Here is a 17,729-nt window from a genome sequence, read left to right as displayed (position 1 = left end):
CTTTGTGTGTGCGTAACACACACGCACGAACACAAACATCACACAAGGGTGGATTTGAGTCATGTGTCAAATATTCTCGGGCAACTGATTTTCTCCGGCTCTTATTTCTGGAACCTTTCTACAAATGTCCTCCAAAGGGTCGCCTACTGACACCGTCATCCAGTTTGATTGCTTCCTATTCACCCCACTGGGGAGAGGAGGATCCCCCGCCCTAAATGGTATCGGGCGGCCAAGTGCAGAATGCTCAGGACTGACATCAAACAGAAGTTTATTAATGAAGCAGACCCACATCCCCCGAAGAACACGCTGCATGCCACGTGAGGCCACATGGGGGCTGCACGAGGGAGCAGGGAGAACCAGCAGGGGTTGCGGGAAGCAGGCTTTGTAGTAACGAAAGGCGAACGTGCCCCCTGGTTCCCGCGGGAGGACATCACTGGTTTGTTGGAATAGTTCTGTGGGCCGTCAGGGAGGTGGACCAGTTAGTCGTGGACTGGGGTGGGGATGTGTGCAGCTGGTTCAGCAGAGAGGGGAAACTAGCTGGGTGGGGAGGCTCTCCTGCTGGGTGGGGGGCATGTCTGGTGAGGGCAGGTGAGGTCACGGTCAAGTTTCTGGTGCCCTGTGAGGACTCAAAGGTGTCAGGGCAGCACGTGACATTTTAGGCATCCAGGACTACCCCCCCCCCCCAGGTGTTCTGAGGTCCGTGCTCAGTGAGCTCTGGAACTCTGGAAGCTTCTCCTTCCTTCTCCACGGCAGGGTGCCTCTCGCACGCGGTCAGCTTTCTCGGTACCAGATCGCAGCACTGATTCACTTGGTAGTCAAAGTCGGCCAGATTTTTATCCAACACCGTGTTCCGGCGATTCCCCCGGTGCCACTCCTTGCTCTCCCAATTGATGGTGGCCATTATACTTGATTCATTGCCTGCCATTGATCTTTGAAATTTTGATTAATGACAGGGAAACCTGAAAAGTTCAGGGTTTGGCTTCGGTTCAAATGAGCACCCAGAAGTTCAGATGCTTCATTCAAGCTGTCTAAGCCCCTTGGATAAGCAAATGCGGTTATGCAAAATTAGTCTGAAAAATCTCCTGGAAACAGCCCCTCTCTTGGAAATTTCTGGTATTTCCTGCTTCTACTTAGACTACAGACTATAAATACTACAAAGACATTATTTCTTTCTTTCATTTGTTCTGCTCGTTTACTTCTGGCCAGAGCCCAGGTTTCTAGGTTTTTGGGGGACAGGTAGCAAATCATGGTGGGAAAGTTCAGGGTGGCATTGTTTGGCTGTCGTCTTATACCAGACGCACATACATTTTCCATGCACCTGGGCACACAGATTGATACAAGAGCATCAACTCCCAGGGTTCAGGGTAAAGAGTTATCTATTTATCCCTGGCAAACTGACTTCCTTTTCAGATCCACGAGAATGTGCTAGTACTGTGTGAATACTGAGGCGTCATCGAGACAAAGCAGGAGGTTGATAAATGACAGTGGGAGGAATTCTCTCCAAAATGCACAGTTAACTCGGCTAGCATTTCCCAGCGTCATTCGGGCAGGCAGACCCACGGAGCAGATCATCTGAGGGCTGCGTTCTCAAGGTAGAAAGGGATGCAGTTCTCAAGGTAGGAAGGGATACTCGCAGGTTCATAAGGAAGGACATTTGGGAAAAGAGGCTCTTGAACGAGAAATTCGGGAACCTTACCTACTCCCCGTCTCTAAACAACCCACGCTAAGTTCAAACCAAGGGCTCATTAGCCAGAATGTCCTGGTTCCTCTGAGTTGTTGACCTCGGCATGCGGAAAATTCAAATTACCACACTGAATATGGTGAAATATCATTCCACGGGGCTTACCTGGCGTTTGAGGCCCATCTGTGTTTTGTTTCCAGTAAGGGACCTATTTCAGTTCCTCTGAGACTAACCAGTAGTAATAACGTGCCCCGTGTCATGTGCTTTAGAATGAGGAATTCTAGGGGTGCCCGGGTGGCTCGGTGGGTTGAGCGTCGGACTTCGGCTCAGGTCACGGGCCCACAGTTTGTGAGTCCGAGCCCGTGTTGGGCTCTGTGCTGACGGCTCGGAGCCTGGAGCCCGTTTCAGATCCTGTGTCTCCCTTTCCCTGCCCCTCCCCTGCTTGTGCTCTCCTTCTCTCTCTCTCTCTCTCTCTCTCTCTGTCTCTCAAAAATAAATGGATAAACATTAACAAAATTTAGAAAAATTTTAAAAAGTTTAGAACGATTGGGATTATTCCAATTCATTTAGAAAATCAATAGGGGCGCCTGGGTGGCGCAGTCGGTTAAGCGTCCGACTTCAGCCAGGTCACGATCTCGCGGTCCGTGAGTTCGAGCCCCGCGTCAGGCTCTGGGCTGATGGCTCGGAGCCTGGAGCCTGTTTCCGATTCTGTGTTTCCTTCTCTCTCTGCCCCTCCCCCGTTCATGCTCTGTCTCTCTCTGTCCCAAAAATAAATAAACGTTGAAAAAAAAAATTTAAAAAAAAAAAAAAAGAAAATCAATTAAACTCTCTGGGCTTGGAGATAGACATGTGTTTCATGTGTTTTGCAAACCCCAGGAAGCATTGAAACATGCATTGACCACAGACCCCGCAACTCTGAATTCTGGCTGAGGCTTCACTTTCTTCTGCCACAGACTATTCATCTGGATGTAAACGATGCCTCGTTGACACCTCGTTTACACTTAGCATAGGAGAATCGGTTATCATTTACGCTTTCCCAAATTGCCAAAAAAAAAAAAAAAGTCTCCAGCTTTTGCTAAGTGAAAAAGGAGATCCCATTTAAAGACTGAACATTTTTGCCATATTTATAATATTGCCACATCATACCCATGTCCTGGTTCAAATCTGTTAATTGAATGAGAAAGCTTATGGTGGCATTGGATTTTAGGTATGTGTTCTCTTAGAAGGAAATACACAAATCGATCGCTCAGCCACCAATTACCGAATTCCAAATGATTCTGGACAGTTACGGATGAGCTATAGAAACGTTTACATTGATTTTATTTAAAAATTTAGGGGGCGCCTGGGTGGCGCAGTCGGTTAAGCGTCCGACTTCAGCCCGGTCACGATCTCGCGGTCCGTGGGTTCGAGCCCCGAGTCCGGCTCTGGGCTGATGGCTCAGAGCCTGGAGCCTGTTTCCGATTCGGTGTCTCCCTCTCTCTCTGCCCCTCCCCTGTTCATGCTCTGTCTCTCTCTGTCCCAAAAATAGATAAACGTTGAAAAAAAAATTAAAAAATAAATAAAAAATAAAAAAAAAATAAAAATTTAGTTTGGGGCACCCGGGTGGCTCAGCTGGTTAAGCGTCCAACTTCGGCTCAGTTCATGATCTCACAGTTCGTGAATTCGGGCCTCTCATCGGGCGGTCTGCTGTCGGTGCCGAGCCTGATTTGGATCCTCTGTCTCCCTCTCTCTCTGCCCCTCACCCGCTCGCTGTCTCATTTTTGGGACAGAGAGAGACAGAGCATGAACGGGGGAGGGGCAGAGAGGGAGACACAGAATCGGAAACAGGCTCCAGGCTCCGAGCCATCAGCCCAGAGCCTGACGCGGGGCTCGAACTCACGGACCGCGAGATCGTGACCTGGCTGAAGTCGGACGCTTAACCGACTGCGCCACCCAGGCGCCCCTAGTTTTGATTATTTTGAAATTAAAAGTTAATACTTAAGGGCTATGCCTTTCCAGTTTATTCTCATAAACGTAAAATTTGAAATTTTATTCTTCTGTTTTGTACCAAAGCATAATTATTTTTTAATTATAAAAGCTTAGAAGGCTAATGCACCGGCAAACATGTAAAGAGACATTTCTGTGCCACACATTTGGAGGGTTCCGTTCTATTATACTGATACTGTATTTGTTTAATTTATTAGACTTGTACAATTTTTCCCCTCAGGGTCTTTCTATGGTGAAATTTATTTAAGTAAATGGACTCTTACTGGATTGGCATATAGCCATCTTTTACAGAAAATTCTACCATTAGGGTGTAAATATGGCCTGTGAGTGATAAATGTTAATATTCTTGAAAACTCTTCTCCTTCTGTGGACCTGGGTCCTTAAGATCAATCAGTGGCACTCGAGGATCCGTGACCTTATCGCCTTCCTTTTAGAACCATTGTCTCCTTCCATCGCATGACCTTACGGTGAGCTCATGGCTAACACGTGTGGGTCCATCCACAACGAGCTCTGGAGGTCCCCAGGTGGTCAAAGAAAGCTTGTTTTGTCTTGTACAAAGGCAAGGCTCTCTTTTCGGCCAGGTGCCCTTTGGCATCAACTTTCAAGCCTACTTTTCCAGGTACTGACCATGCAAGCAGTGGATGAGGAGGCGGAGAGAAAAGGCGCTGGAAACTCACACGAGAAAACCACCTTCTGCTTGGAGGAAATATTACCAGAGGCCAACAACTTCTTTAAAATTGAAAACATGGCTTCTTTTCTGTAATTTTTAGACTGAAATTAGGAAGTTGGGAAATAGATGTCTCCGATATCAACTACATCTCTGTTTCCAAGTCGTTTCTTGGAAATACTAATGGCTTAAAAAAAAAACCACACATATTTTTATTTTTGCGTCTGAAAAGTCACTTGTTATTCGGGCAATGTAGAAGAGTCATAAATTACTATTGGAAAAGAAAACTGAAACAAAAAAAGGCATTTGTTTTTTCCTCAGCTGTTACAGCCAGAGAAAGAGCGGCCATATGAATTTTCACAAGAGAGGAATCATCTTATTTTCACAAACATAATTACTATTTTTTAAAACAGCATCATATAGACCACCATTGCACTAAATCAACTGGAGTTTCTGAAACATATAATGGCTGGCTTTATAGCAGCTTCATTTGTGCGGTGACATACTGAGAGACCTATAACTCACACAGGTGAGCTCTTTCTACCTTCCTGAAGGGTCTCTGAAGAGAAGAAACATGGAATTGATCACACGTTTGGTGTCTAAATATTTTCTCTCATTGTAGAAGCCGGTATTCTTAACTTTGGTGATTCCATAAAAGCTTTTGGTGAACGGTTCTCCTGGAACTTTCCATCCCTCTCAGCCATGGCTGCCGGAGGAGATTTAGCAGAAGGGCTCCCAGGAGCAGAAAGATGGCATGAAAGGGCTGGGCATCTCCCTGGTTTTGCTCTTCTGTCCTCTCGCACCCCTTTCCCCTCCCATCCTACCTCCCACCCGTTCCACCATTTGAACTTAACGTCTGTTTGACACTTGCAGAGTTTGCTGAAATTTTCATCCTGGCTATCATTTCAAGGCTCAGAAGTTTTGCTTAATCAATCACCGATTGCGGGATTGAGACTGAGTTTGGAGTAGGGTCGAGAGGAGATGAATGGGTAACATCTATAAACCTCATGGTCCTTGAAGGCCCTCAAAGTATCTTTTCTCTGATTAGGCACATACATGTGACCTAAAAAATATTCTAAAGATTCCAAAAAAATATCCACACCTCTCTGTGTATTTTCCTGTTTCCCTTCCCAGAAGTTATGTTAGAAATGAAAACTCAAGTCTGCTTGGTGGATGGCCACGTGGTGTGGACTGGACACAAGGTACCATCATCTCCAGCGTGGCGGACCTCCAGTGGCTGCTGTCCACGATTCTGAGAATGTGGTCCGTGCTGTGCATTTCTTACGTGAGTTTAGCCCCACTTGCCCTTACGCAATGAGTTTGCTCTGTGTTGTTTAGTATTACAAGGTTTTGGGGGGAGAAAGATTTGGGGCATTAGCATAGGCCTTGCCTTGATTTGCGCTCTGAATCTTCAGACATCTTCCCAGAATTTCTTCTTTCTTTCTACTAATATATGGAAGTCTCTTTTCCCAGCATCAGCGTGACAGTGAACTCTGCCACAGAATGATTTGCATAGGAATTAATACACTCGAACCTGAAACAAAGCTGAGGGAGCTTAAAATATCACTCCCAGTACCTGCTGAATATCACATGTATATAATTAAACACCAAACATTCCTTTTTTTCGTATCACTGATAGAACAAAACAGCACCGTGTAAATTCGTTTTGTTAGAAACCAAAGAAAATGGTCAGGCAGCACCACGTTCTATTTGTTCCGTGCTGCTAGGAAAACCTTAAATGTAATAAATGTTAAATGTAAAATATGACCTGGGTTAAAGAAATATAAGCTATTTCCGAAAAGCACGTGGGCCCTGACATCCAGGAGCGCATCCCGCCCAAGCCGATGACTCCCCGTCTTCAAGGAAGAAATACCATTGTCGTGTACATTTAGGGTACCCGAACCTCAACCACACGACCCTGGGAGAAAGGACAATGGGGTTGCGTTGGAGAAACAGAATTTAGAAACATGAACTCACGCCCCATTTTGAAGAAGAAATAAAGTGACCGTAGGTTGAGTTTTGAATGGAATTGTAATCACAAAGATACCATTAAAAGCATCGTACTGCTTTCTGGTTCCTCCAAGTGCAAAGTTTTCGGGGGTGGGGGGAGAGAAGGCCATTTCAGACCTTCGGCTGACTCTTTCAGGCTGCAGTGTGCCCGTCACACCCCCCCCTCCCCGGAGCATCCTGGTCTCATGAGAGCGTCTCAGGGCAGGAAAGGGGCCGTGAAAGCCAGCCCTCCGCCCGACTCAGGGTCTGAATCCACGCGGCGATAATGCAGCTCAGATTGTTTATATGTTATAAGTTGTCTGAATTAATAGGTTATAAAAGGCATTAATAAGACATAAATCCTGCACTCAGATCCCTGCCTTACCTAGTAAATAGTGAAGCTTGGATAGTTGTAAATTCTCTCAAAAAATAAATTGCATCACAAATGTGAATTTGAATGGCAAAACTGATTTATGGCGACTGTTGATTTGGAGCTTTTCTGTATTGCTTGGTCCATCTGGCTGTTTTGCAGATTCAAAGTTTTATCTTACTTTGGTTCGTGTGAGCTACTTTATTCCTGGAAAATCAAATATAACACTTTAATCAAAAAGAAAGGAAAACAATATCATGTGATTTCTATATAAACAAAGAAAGAAAGGGAAGCATATTCATCAACATAAAAGCCAATACTGAGATAACATTGGAACTTCCTGGCAGTCATGCATTTTAAGATAAAAAGGGAAGACTTTTAGAAAAAAAAACCTTTGCAAAATAAATACATTTGAGGATATTAAAGAAATAATGAAATTTTACCAATAAATTGGAAAAAGTTTAGGGTTATGAAGAAAAATATGCTTTGTTAAACTAGGATTAAGAAATAGAGTGTGACGTTATTTACTTTTCTTGGTCTTTCAAACGCTAAATTTTATATCAGTATTTATTTGCATAAGTTCAGTATTTTAAATTATACCTTATTTTAAATTAAAGTGTGCGTGTGTGTGTGTGTGTGTGTGTGTGTGTGTTTTGTGAGTAAAATGTGGGTATTGCCAAAGTTTAACGAATATGATTCATTTAGTGGCTTTGGAAGTTTGAGATTTATAGGTAGTTTGCTCCTTTAAAATTGAATATAAATCTTCCCTTGTTTGGTGCAGCCTGTACCTTTGGAAACGGTTTTCTCAGTAGGGTTGTAGTCGTTCAGAAAAGGAGGTATGCCGTGTCACAGTTGAGTGTTTGGAGCTACAGAATTTCATAAAATATTGGTTTGGTGTTTTGGATTCATAAGATCAGTGAACGCATTTTTAACAAAATTGTTTGCCTGCCCTTGGGTAACTGATTCTTAAAAACTGGACCTTGATGTTAAGTTGTTTTATGGTTGTGGGAATAGAAAAAAATGTTAACATTTGCATTTCTCGATGAAAATTCATTACAACTCATTTTGAAACAAAGGGTGGAATAAAGAGTTAAACTTAAATGAGACGAGGCTTCGGTACCATTTTAATCATTATCACGTATCTGCATGCTCATAAATGACTCTCTAATGAATGGATTCGCAGTCTGACTAGTTTATGGGCTTCAGATGTGTCTTTTGGGGAGCCCCATGATTAGGTGACCTGGTTGCCGGTTTTCACAAGAAGGTGGCAGTGCTTGAGGGCACCGACATCCGGGGCTGTTCTCAACACAGTGCGGTCACTGCTATTTCTATCTAAGAAGTTACACACTGCTACCTCCAAAAAAGGTGCTGTTGGGAGCTTTCACTTAGAAAGCGCTTCCTACCCGAAAAAGGCATAAGAAGAAGAAGGAAAAGAAGAGAAGGAAGGGCAGGAGGAGAAGAAGAGGTATATAAAAATTATCCTTGCTTTTCGGTGATATACATTGTACGTCCATTCTGCTGGGTGAGTAAAACTAGCTTTTATTATACGAGTCTGTTCCTCCAATCTAGAGCCCTCTGAAAGGTGGAGGAATGAGCAGGAAGCCTCATGGAATGGAGGTCCCAGAGCTAAACAAACATCTCAGAACCTTGCAATCACGAAAGGAGCTTATCATGCTTCATCGAAATCATGCTTCCTTAAATATATTCTTCAGACATCTTTGCAAATACTATTCCTTAGGCAGCCATAGCTTCTCTTTCTTCTCTTCTGCATCTGGATCCTTCCATCCAGGATTCAGGTGGAGGTGAGACCTTAGGGAGTGCAGAGAAATCTAATCCTTGCTGCCCAAAGGGTGGGCCATGAGCCAACAACATCAGCATCAACCGGCGGGGGGGGGGTTGGTTAGAAACAGATACTGGCAGTCCCACTCTGGCTCCGTGGAGTGAGGACCTGCATTTTAACAGGTTTCCTGGGTGACTTCTAAGCACATTCATGGTTGGAAGCACTGATCTCACTTCCTCTTGTATCTTCTCCAGGAGGGACGCGTTCACCCATAGACTGGCATTAACGGGAGAATTTAATGGGGAAACCAAGATGCCTGATTGGAACGTTTAAGATGCACATACCCTATTTCCAAGTCATGAGGTTGTTTTGTTATTTATGTGCAGCCATAAAACACAATAGGATTTTTAAAGTCTATTTATATGCATAAAGCTGGCATACATATTCACAAATCAATGCATTTATTTTCATTATCCTTCTTTGATAGCCAATAACCCATAAATCATCAATCCTGCCATTGCAACTTTTGCAAATCTTAAAATCGGGCATAATGAACTTTCTAGGTGATTGAAATGATTCTCCTAATAACTTAATTACTTTTATCTCTGGCCCTTGGATTACAACTGATCTGCTCCTCTCCATAACTGGTAAGAAAGTCACGCCTGTATGTGTACACATCAACGTCAGATCAGAGCCTGTCCCATCCACTAGATTATTTCAACTCTCTCGATAATAAATCTTAGATTCTGTGTCTGTGCCATGTAACAATTTGTATGAATCATGAAGGTGATTTGGCTGTATCTGCTGTGTTAGCAGAGACCTAGCCTTGACGGCGACTGGTGGGAATGGAAGCACATTGTTGGTGAAGGGGCTGCTTTAGGCGGTTTAAAGATTATTTAAGGGTGGAGAAAAGACACGCGCCGTGTTGCAACACCAACCAAAATTCCTACCAGTGGATGGTCTGAGAGGTGGGATGAGCTGAATTCCACTATCAGAAATTCAAAGCTGAAAACACGTGCCGGAGTTACAGAACACGACTGCCCCCCATCATGAATAGAGTGAACAGGAGCCAGGATGTGTTGGGTGATGGCCGGCTGTCTTTCGGACTTGCCAAGTTTTTGTTCTCTGACGTGGCTTGCACCTAAGTCTAAGTTAAACAAAAAATGGCGAGCCAATGAAAGCACCTAAGCCGTCTTTGTATTTTATTTTTTCTTTGCTCACTGTCATCAACATAGTAGCAAAATAACGGGTGGATAATTTTTTGCCGAAGCAGAGAAAGAGTAAGAGATCGATTGAGCGTGGATTTTTTTTCGGCTCCTAAAAGTGACCGATTGGGAGTCTAAGGTTGTGGGAGCAACGGGAAAAAAGTGAATAATGTGTAATTGTCTTCTTATTGTTTTCTTTTCAGTATTGAGCACATAGCTGGCATTCAATAATTACTTATTAACTGGATTACACCTCTTAGCTTAATTCCTACTGTTGCTAAACAGGCACAGACGTCCTCCGGAGGGTAAAGGCAATCAATGCAGGCCAGTTCTTAACCACACAGACTGTTCGCCTTCTTGGGTCCAAATGCTGGCGTTCATACTGGGGGGGAGAGGGGACCAGCTACATGATTCTCTAAGCCACACTCCTTCCTCATCTATTAAATGGGGTTATGCTTTATGGCATGGGGGAGTTTTAGGGCTGAAAAATTTATGTGAAAGCGCTTCTGAGCACCGCGGGGATGTAGTTTGACTCCACGCATAGCACCATTTTCTTATCGCGGAGGTGCGCACAGGGACAGCAGCACTGCCTGCCTGCCTGCCTTGGCGACTGGGGTGGTGGCCGCGGAGGAGGAGACGGAGCCTGGGTGAGGGCATCCTAGCCATTGTCTACTTGCCTGTGCCCAGCAAGTGTGGGTCAGCAGGGGAAACTCAATGTGAACGTGTGACTCTCTTCCTACGACCCCAGGAGACGGGCCACACCCCCCATCCCGGGAAGGTTTACTTGGCAATGGCCAAGTCCTGGCATCCCATTGATACAATTAAGAGTAAATGGTGTCATCGCAAGGTTTCCGGAGTTTCAAAAATCTCAGGAATGTGCTCCAACATCCAGTCCCATCTTTGGGCATGTTAAAGAAAACTCCGGTCAACTTTCAAGGCCTGCCATTTTCCCAATTGGCCACACTGAAGAAATTCATTTCGAAGAGAAGAATCGGATGGATCATTGACAAAGAGAGAAGGTTTAAGCGGAGGGAAGAAAAGGAAGGATGTTTGTCCCTGCCAGAGGAACACATGACCTCTGTTTCAATCACCGTGAAACGTAGAGCTCATCCATCAACTACCAAAAACGCCACTCGGTGAGGCAGTTCTGTCCCTCTTCCTCAGTTTAGAAGGTGGCCTTGTGAAGTACAATTATGTGTCGCTTGAACTCCAGGGGCGGTCTGTGCGGCCCTCAGAATGGCCTTCGGTATATCAGGCAACTTTTATGTATCGCCCGTCACCAAACCATCTTGAATTGGGGCGATAATTCCGGGCTTGTTTTCACTAGCCATGGTTGGGAAACCAGGCATGTAGTCGTACGGAGCCTGTGAAATGAAAATAAAGCTGTTTGGAATTATAATGTTGACATATGTATGTTAGTGCGTGGCTCCGTCGACATGTGCGTCTTATATAGTCATCTGGTAACATTCCAGCAAAATCATTACAATTCATCATACGTTGTCTTTCTCCTCTTACTATTTCAAGATGAAAGTTTTCAATACTAATGCTGTAAAGTGGGTATTATGTTGATTTATGCTAATCGGTTTCATGGATGCTGTCATATTACATTGTTTAGCAATGACACTGGTGAAATATTCTTGTGTCTACTGTTATCTTGCAAACAGCCCAGTAGTGCCAGGGCAGAACATTCGGGGACCCGCCACCTTGCTGTTTGATGGCCTCTGTCCGGGCCGGGTTTGCTAAGAATAGTGGCCAGGGACGCAGTGAGGGCTGTGTCTGTGCCGTTATCTGTCCTCTTAAAGAGAAAGCAGTGTAAAGCAGGGTCGATGCGTTGTGCGTGCGCGAGTGTGTGTGAATTTATAGTGACTTCATTGCCACATATTATTTTCACCGCAGTACTCCTGTAAATGGCGTGTTAGTACCTCCTTGAGGAGCTTCTGGTTTTAGGATTTTACCACCAGCTCGTAAACCAGCGAAACCCTACTGTTAGAGCGAAAGCTTCGAGAGGCAGCTTTCAGAGATAAGTTTATTTTAAAAGAAAAGTCTACAAGGGAGATTGATTTGGCGGTTTTAAATGCAGCTTCTGCAAACCTTCTGTGCTGTGCTCTCCCGCCCCTCTTTCCGAGCATTTTAAGCCACTTTATAGGGAGCTTGAGGGTTGCGTGGACAGAAGTGTTCTTCCTGGTCATAAAGATATACTGCAAACAGAGTCAGCCCACAGAAAGCCGTTAGCTGGGCGGGTTGGCTTCACTGCCCTTCTGCCTGCGGGCAGACCCCGCTTCATGCTTCAGCATCTGTGCGATGTGTCCGGTGTCCCCATGTCCCTGGGTCTGCCCTGCAGTCTGGACTCCCCCACAGCAGTGCATTCTGTCCTTACACACTCTACCCGTGTGCCATCCACTCGGGATCTATTTGGGTAACTGGCTATTGAATCTAATAAGGTCATACGTGGGGAGCCTGGGTGGCGCAGTCGGTTAAGCGTCCGACTTCAGCCAGGTCACGATCTCGCGGTCCGTGAGTTCGAGCCCCGCGTCGGGCTCTGGGCTGATGGCTCGGAGCCTGGAGCCTGTTTCCGATTCTGTGTCTCCCTCTCTCTCTGCCCCTCCCCCGTTCATGCTCTGTCTCTCTCTGTCCCAAAAATAAATAAACGTTGAAAAAAAAATTAAAAAAAAAATAATAAGGTCATACGAAAGAAGTATTGGAAAAACTTAAAACGCTGCCGCTCAGACATTTCGGGTGTCTTCCCACGATCTGCCCATGTCCTCAGAGATGTGGTAAGATCGACGAAAGAGGCACTCTCTCTCAGAGCAGCCCCAGCACCCTTCCTGTGTCATCATGTGAATGGCTTACTGTCTAATCTGTCCCGGAAGTTCCTCCCTGCCCAGTCAAGGTAAATGGCATCATCGTGGGACGGTAATGGAACAGCCACCATATGCAAAGTGTTGTACCAGGACCTGCAAATCCAAGAAACGAGGAATAGTCTTGGCCTCTCAGACATGCCTCAGAGGGGGATTATGTTTTATTATGATTATTGGCCTGTGTGTGTGTGTGTGTGTGTGTGTTGTGTGAACACTTAAACTGTGTTTTCTTTTTCTCCGTATCACAGGAAACTCTATCCAGAGCTTCTGGCGAAGTGGACACTCTGTATGAGTTGAATAAAAACCAATAATAGTGTAACGAAGACCATGATAACATGGAAGTAGGTAGTTGTAAGCTTCCTGCACACCCACAAAACGTGTAAATATCTAAAGGAGAGACCCAGGGTCTTTGGTCACGATGGCCGAACAGACAGCATGGGGTAAAATGCAATGCCATGTCATGGAAACTCAGGTCCGTGATAATGAAAACCTACTCACCGAGAAGGAGCTCTTCTTGGGACCCTGTTTCCCACTTCAATATTTTAGAAATTATCTCCACACAAGATCTTTCAAGGTAGAAGAGTCATTCTTTGGTCTTCCTATCTGACGGGAAGGATCACCTCAAAGCCTGGATTTTAGGCGTTCTTTGCTCACACGTACCTTCTGGAGATCAACCATCTGCCCTGAACTTGCTCCCGGGGCTCTCCTCCTCATTGCTACATCATTGCAACAAGAGAGCTTCTACCTAAAGCAAACCCCCCCGGCACCCTGGAAGGGGAGGATGTCACAAACACCGTGACATAAGACCTCCCGGAGAGAAGCAGTGAAGAGGAAGGTGTAGACCCGCCGTGCTCCACATTCTGCATTGGAGAGAGAGGGCAGCGTTCATCTTCTTCAGGAGTGCTGGGAGGGACCCAATGGAAATTAGACACGCTACTCCTCTTTTGACACCCACCGTATCTTTTCCTAAGGAGAATATATATGTGAGCTTGGTGGGGCTTGGGGAGGGGAGCTTGAGGGATAGGGTCTGGTATTTACCTCACAGATAGTGTTATTCAAAGACCAGAAAAGAAATCCGATGTTTGCTTCGGCTAAATGGCAGTATTTATTATGTACTCACAAAAGGGTAAAAAAAGCTACTGTTGATTATTTTGACATTAAATTGCTTGCAATACATGAGGGATTAATTATGACACTTCATCCTGCCACCTGAATTAGCTGGAGTTTTAAAGAAGGGTCTGCATTCACAACATCATCTGTCACACGGGGAGTGTACGGATTTCTCTGTGCCCTGTTTTCTCACCAGAAGGTTTGATCATGAACTCGGGAGCCTCGTGGAACGAAAGCATTCCTGATTCACAGCAAAGAAAGGTGTACAGCTGGTCTTTACAGATAATCCTCTTGCACGTGGCTGGCTTTTCTAAACTCTGACCAGGCTTTCATTGGCTTGGTTTCTAAAGGACAGTTCCGTGTAGAAAAGGTTCCATCTCGTGGTAGGAAGGTGATTAAGGCTGCTTGTCAAGTAGCCAGTCTCCCCAAGTACACACCTTGGAATATAGAATAGGACGTGCCTTTGGGTTCCACATAGACAACTACTGAGTTTTGTAGGTACAAGTGCTGAGGTCTAGGTGTGGAAGCCACGGGGAGGAAGGAGAAGAGTGGGCACCCAGTTAGTGACGGATGGTAGTGGCCGAATGGCCACTGAACAGAAACGCCCATAGCGGCCGTTGTGCTATTGGGTGACCAGAAGGACACTTGCCTCTGTCCTGTTGCATTACGGTCAAGGAGATGTTCCAGCCTGAGGGCACCGAGTGACTGCCGTGTCCACGGTTCCTGAGGTGGGTCGTAGAGCAGCCTCACGGACTTGGCACGTCGATCTCAACGTAAAGAACCAGAATGCCAAAATCATCCCAGAAAGAGGGAAGAACCGCCATGTGGAGTGGCATGAAAAGCATGGGCGTTACCTTTTCTGATCCTGGATCTCCTTCTCCTGTGGACACGTGAGCGCAACGACCCGGGAAGCAGCGGGGAGGGCAGTGTGCTTGAGGGTGGTCTGGGGACTTCCTTTGTTATAGTTCGGACCCGATGCTTTCTGGCCACTAGATTTTACAGGTCATTCCGTATTGACTCCTGGTAAATATACCCCGAGCTCATTGAAAGAGCCTAGTTATTAAAAACAGAGAACAAACACATCAAACTCCTGAAGTGCTGAACTATACAGAATAAACATGATGAGGGGCTCAGCTTGTAGCTGTGGTTTGAAATATTTATTTATGGCTTTTAGAGCACTCTATATTTGAAAAATGCTTTCCAATCCTTTGGAGTAATTTTTCTTTGTGACAATCCAGCGAGGTCACCTAGGATTGTCGCTGACTGATAGATAGGGACACCTGGGTGAGGGGGCTTTGCAAGGTCACGTGACAGGCAAACAGAGAGCTGTGGGGCCTGGTCCACGGTCTCTGCAGCCCCAAATGTGTCAGGCCCCATCGAGCCCAAGGTCCCTCTTCCGAGAGAGACGGCACAGGCTACATACAGAGCTGGGAAGAGAACAGGCACGGCTCTTCTGGTCAACTTCAAGTTCATTGGATAGGATGAGAGAGAGGCTTCCCTACGAGGCCGGTTACTGTGCCTTCTGAGCTCAGAAGTCATCGAGTAAGAGGGAGAAGTGCAGAAATCCAGCTCGGAGAAGGGGATTGTGGCTCCAGGATTGTTCCCCGGGGCAAAGATCCTTTATAACAAAGAGGCTGATCCTCAAAGTAGCACTCAGGGATCCAGCGTGGTTTGTTCATTCCACCCACGGGAACTTTGAATCTGGTGGAAAACATACTTATTGCAAATGTGTGATGCCATCTGTTTAGCAAGAAAAATGATCTTTTGTTTACGAACTCTTACTGCTTTGAGAGAAATACGAAGGCATCTTACCTTGGGACCCAAAATAACCATGATCCTTGAAAGTATTTCTCTGTCCCATCTCTGTGCTTCTGCACAATCTCTATGTCTAACGTAAAAGAAAAATCCAATAGCATGGAAGTTAAATAATACATTTTTTCCCTCCTAGAACCAATAAATCTGTTTAAAGATGCATTACTACTTTTCTTGAGGGATAATTTAGACTATGTATCAAAAAAGGAAAATCAATAGTTTTTTCTATTACAAATAATTGCCTGTTTGACTCTTTTCTACTTTTTCTTTTTTATTTATTTTGGCTTCAAGATATTTCTACCGAGAACGTCTTCTGTTTCAAGTGAAAACCAGTATGAGTTTTTCTACTAGACAATGTCTATCTGTGTCTCTCTCTCCCGGATTCAGTAAGATTCCCATGTATTATATCAAGGGGATAAGAGCAAGCCCAGGCACTCATAGGAAGTGCTTTGGGGTATCACTGTAAATTAACAGAACATGCCCCTGGGTGTGCCCGCATCCCACCAGGCTGATGCCAGGGTACAAGGCTTGGGTTGCCTGTGGTCCCACAAGCATAAGTGAGACTTATCCATTGTATCCAGGTTTAAGATCATTCATGATACAACTGCTCCTCGTGTAAACTTTGGTCTGACCAATGTAATCCATGGTCCCTCTTTAGGTAATTAGACAGGACCAGATGGTTATCTGAGAATATCTGGTTTGAAATGCCAGTATCCATAGAATGTCTGGTTTGTAATACATAATGGTTTTTTTTTTTTCAGACTTTTTTTTTAAAGAAAAGAGATTATTTGAGAAGGGCCCACATTACGCTGGCTGAATTATAGGGAAATTTACTAGACCAACTTCACATATCCACCCACTCAACCATAATGAGATTTCTTCCTTTTTAACAAATATTTATTTATTTGTCTTGAGAGAGAGAGAGAGAGAGAGAGCACACAGGGGAGGGGCAGAGAGAGAGAGAGAGAGGGAGAGAATCCCAAGTAGGCTCCGTACTGTCAGGACAGAGCCCGAAGTGGGACTCGAACTCACGGACCACAAGATCATGAGCAGAGCTGAAATCAAGAGTTGGGCATTTAACAGGCTGAGCCCCCCAGGCGCCCCCACAATAGAAATTTCTAAGTGTTCTATGCCAGGCACGGAGGATGACAAGACCGCTCATGCACAGGTCATGGTGAGTGCCTGGGGGAAACTGAGGCGAGGTCTACCTGGGGCAAGGGGAGCGTCTTTATTGAGGAGGTGACAGCTAAGCAGAGCCTTAGGAGACAGATGCTTGTCTGTTAGGTGGAAGAAGGGGGCTGGGACGTGAAGACCTCTCCAGGAAGGGCCGCCAGCACATGCCCAGGGGCGTGAGAGGTAGCACGGCGTGCTCAGGGATGTGGGTAATTCAGTGTCATTGGGTTACCGTTTGGCCAGGGCCCCCTCTGCATCCCTTCCTCTGGACAGAGCGTACGTTCCTGCGTCACCGATGCCGGGTTTGGCCACGTGACTTGCTCTGGCCGGTAGATGAGCAGATGTGAAGTGGGGGCCTTGCTAAGCCTGCTCGGTCTGGCACGGCTCCTGTGCGGTGGTGACCAGACGTGAAAAGGGCAGGCACCGACTTGTGAGCCGGGGCCCCGTAACTCACACAAGAGGGCAAATTTACACCCAAACTGCGGCTTGAAGCCCATACACCAGTCGGGCCTACGCTAACCCATGGGGCCCAACCAGACCCGCAGGCACGGGCATGGCTGTCACACGTGGTGACCGAGGCGAGAGCTGTCAGCTGCATCCAGCAAGGCTGAAACACAGGGCGGAGACGGTGAGACCGCCACCCGAGGGGGGTGGGAAGCAGCCGATGCCACAAAAAGCCTGTACGGTCTGGAGGTGTTTAGACGTCTCCTGCAGTGAAGGAGACTTCGTCCAGGGAGACAAGCCGTGATCTGGTTTGCGTTCGAGAGGGAGAATTATGGCGGCAGTGTGGCGGTGGGCCTTGTGGATGCGTCAGGTCGGAAGCGGTGGGATAAAGAATTAGAACGGTTGACATCCACTTGGACACTTGCTTATATGCCGGGGATCCGGCTAAGCACCTCACCCATCTCACCTTACTTAGTCCTCGACACAAGCACACGAGGCAAGGGCTCGAATCACTTCTGTGTTACAGGCGACGTGACTGGGGACCAACAAGGAAGTCTGTTCACCGGAGAGCACGAACTCTTCAGTGGGGTGCGAATCTGCTCACCGCAAAGTTGGGGCCAACAGGGGTCTGGATTATGGCAGCGTGGTGGGAGG

The sequence above is a fragment of the Lynx rufus genome, unplaced genomic scaffold (genome assembly GCF_022079265.1).
Source record: "Lynx rufus isolate CCGP_SWC_20201006 ecotype Redwood Valley unplaced genomic scaffold, mLynRuf1.p SCAF_20, whole genome shotgun sequence".
Classification (NCBI taxonomy): Eukaryota; Metazoa; Chordata; class Mammalia; order Carnivora; family Felidae; genus Lynx; species Lynx rufus.
This window is presented reverse-complemented; position numbering follows the sequence as displayed.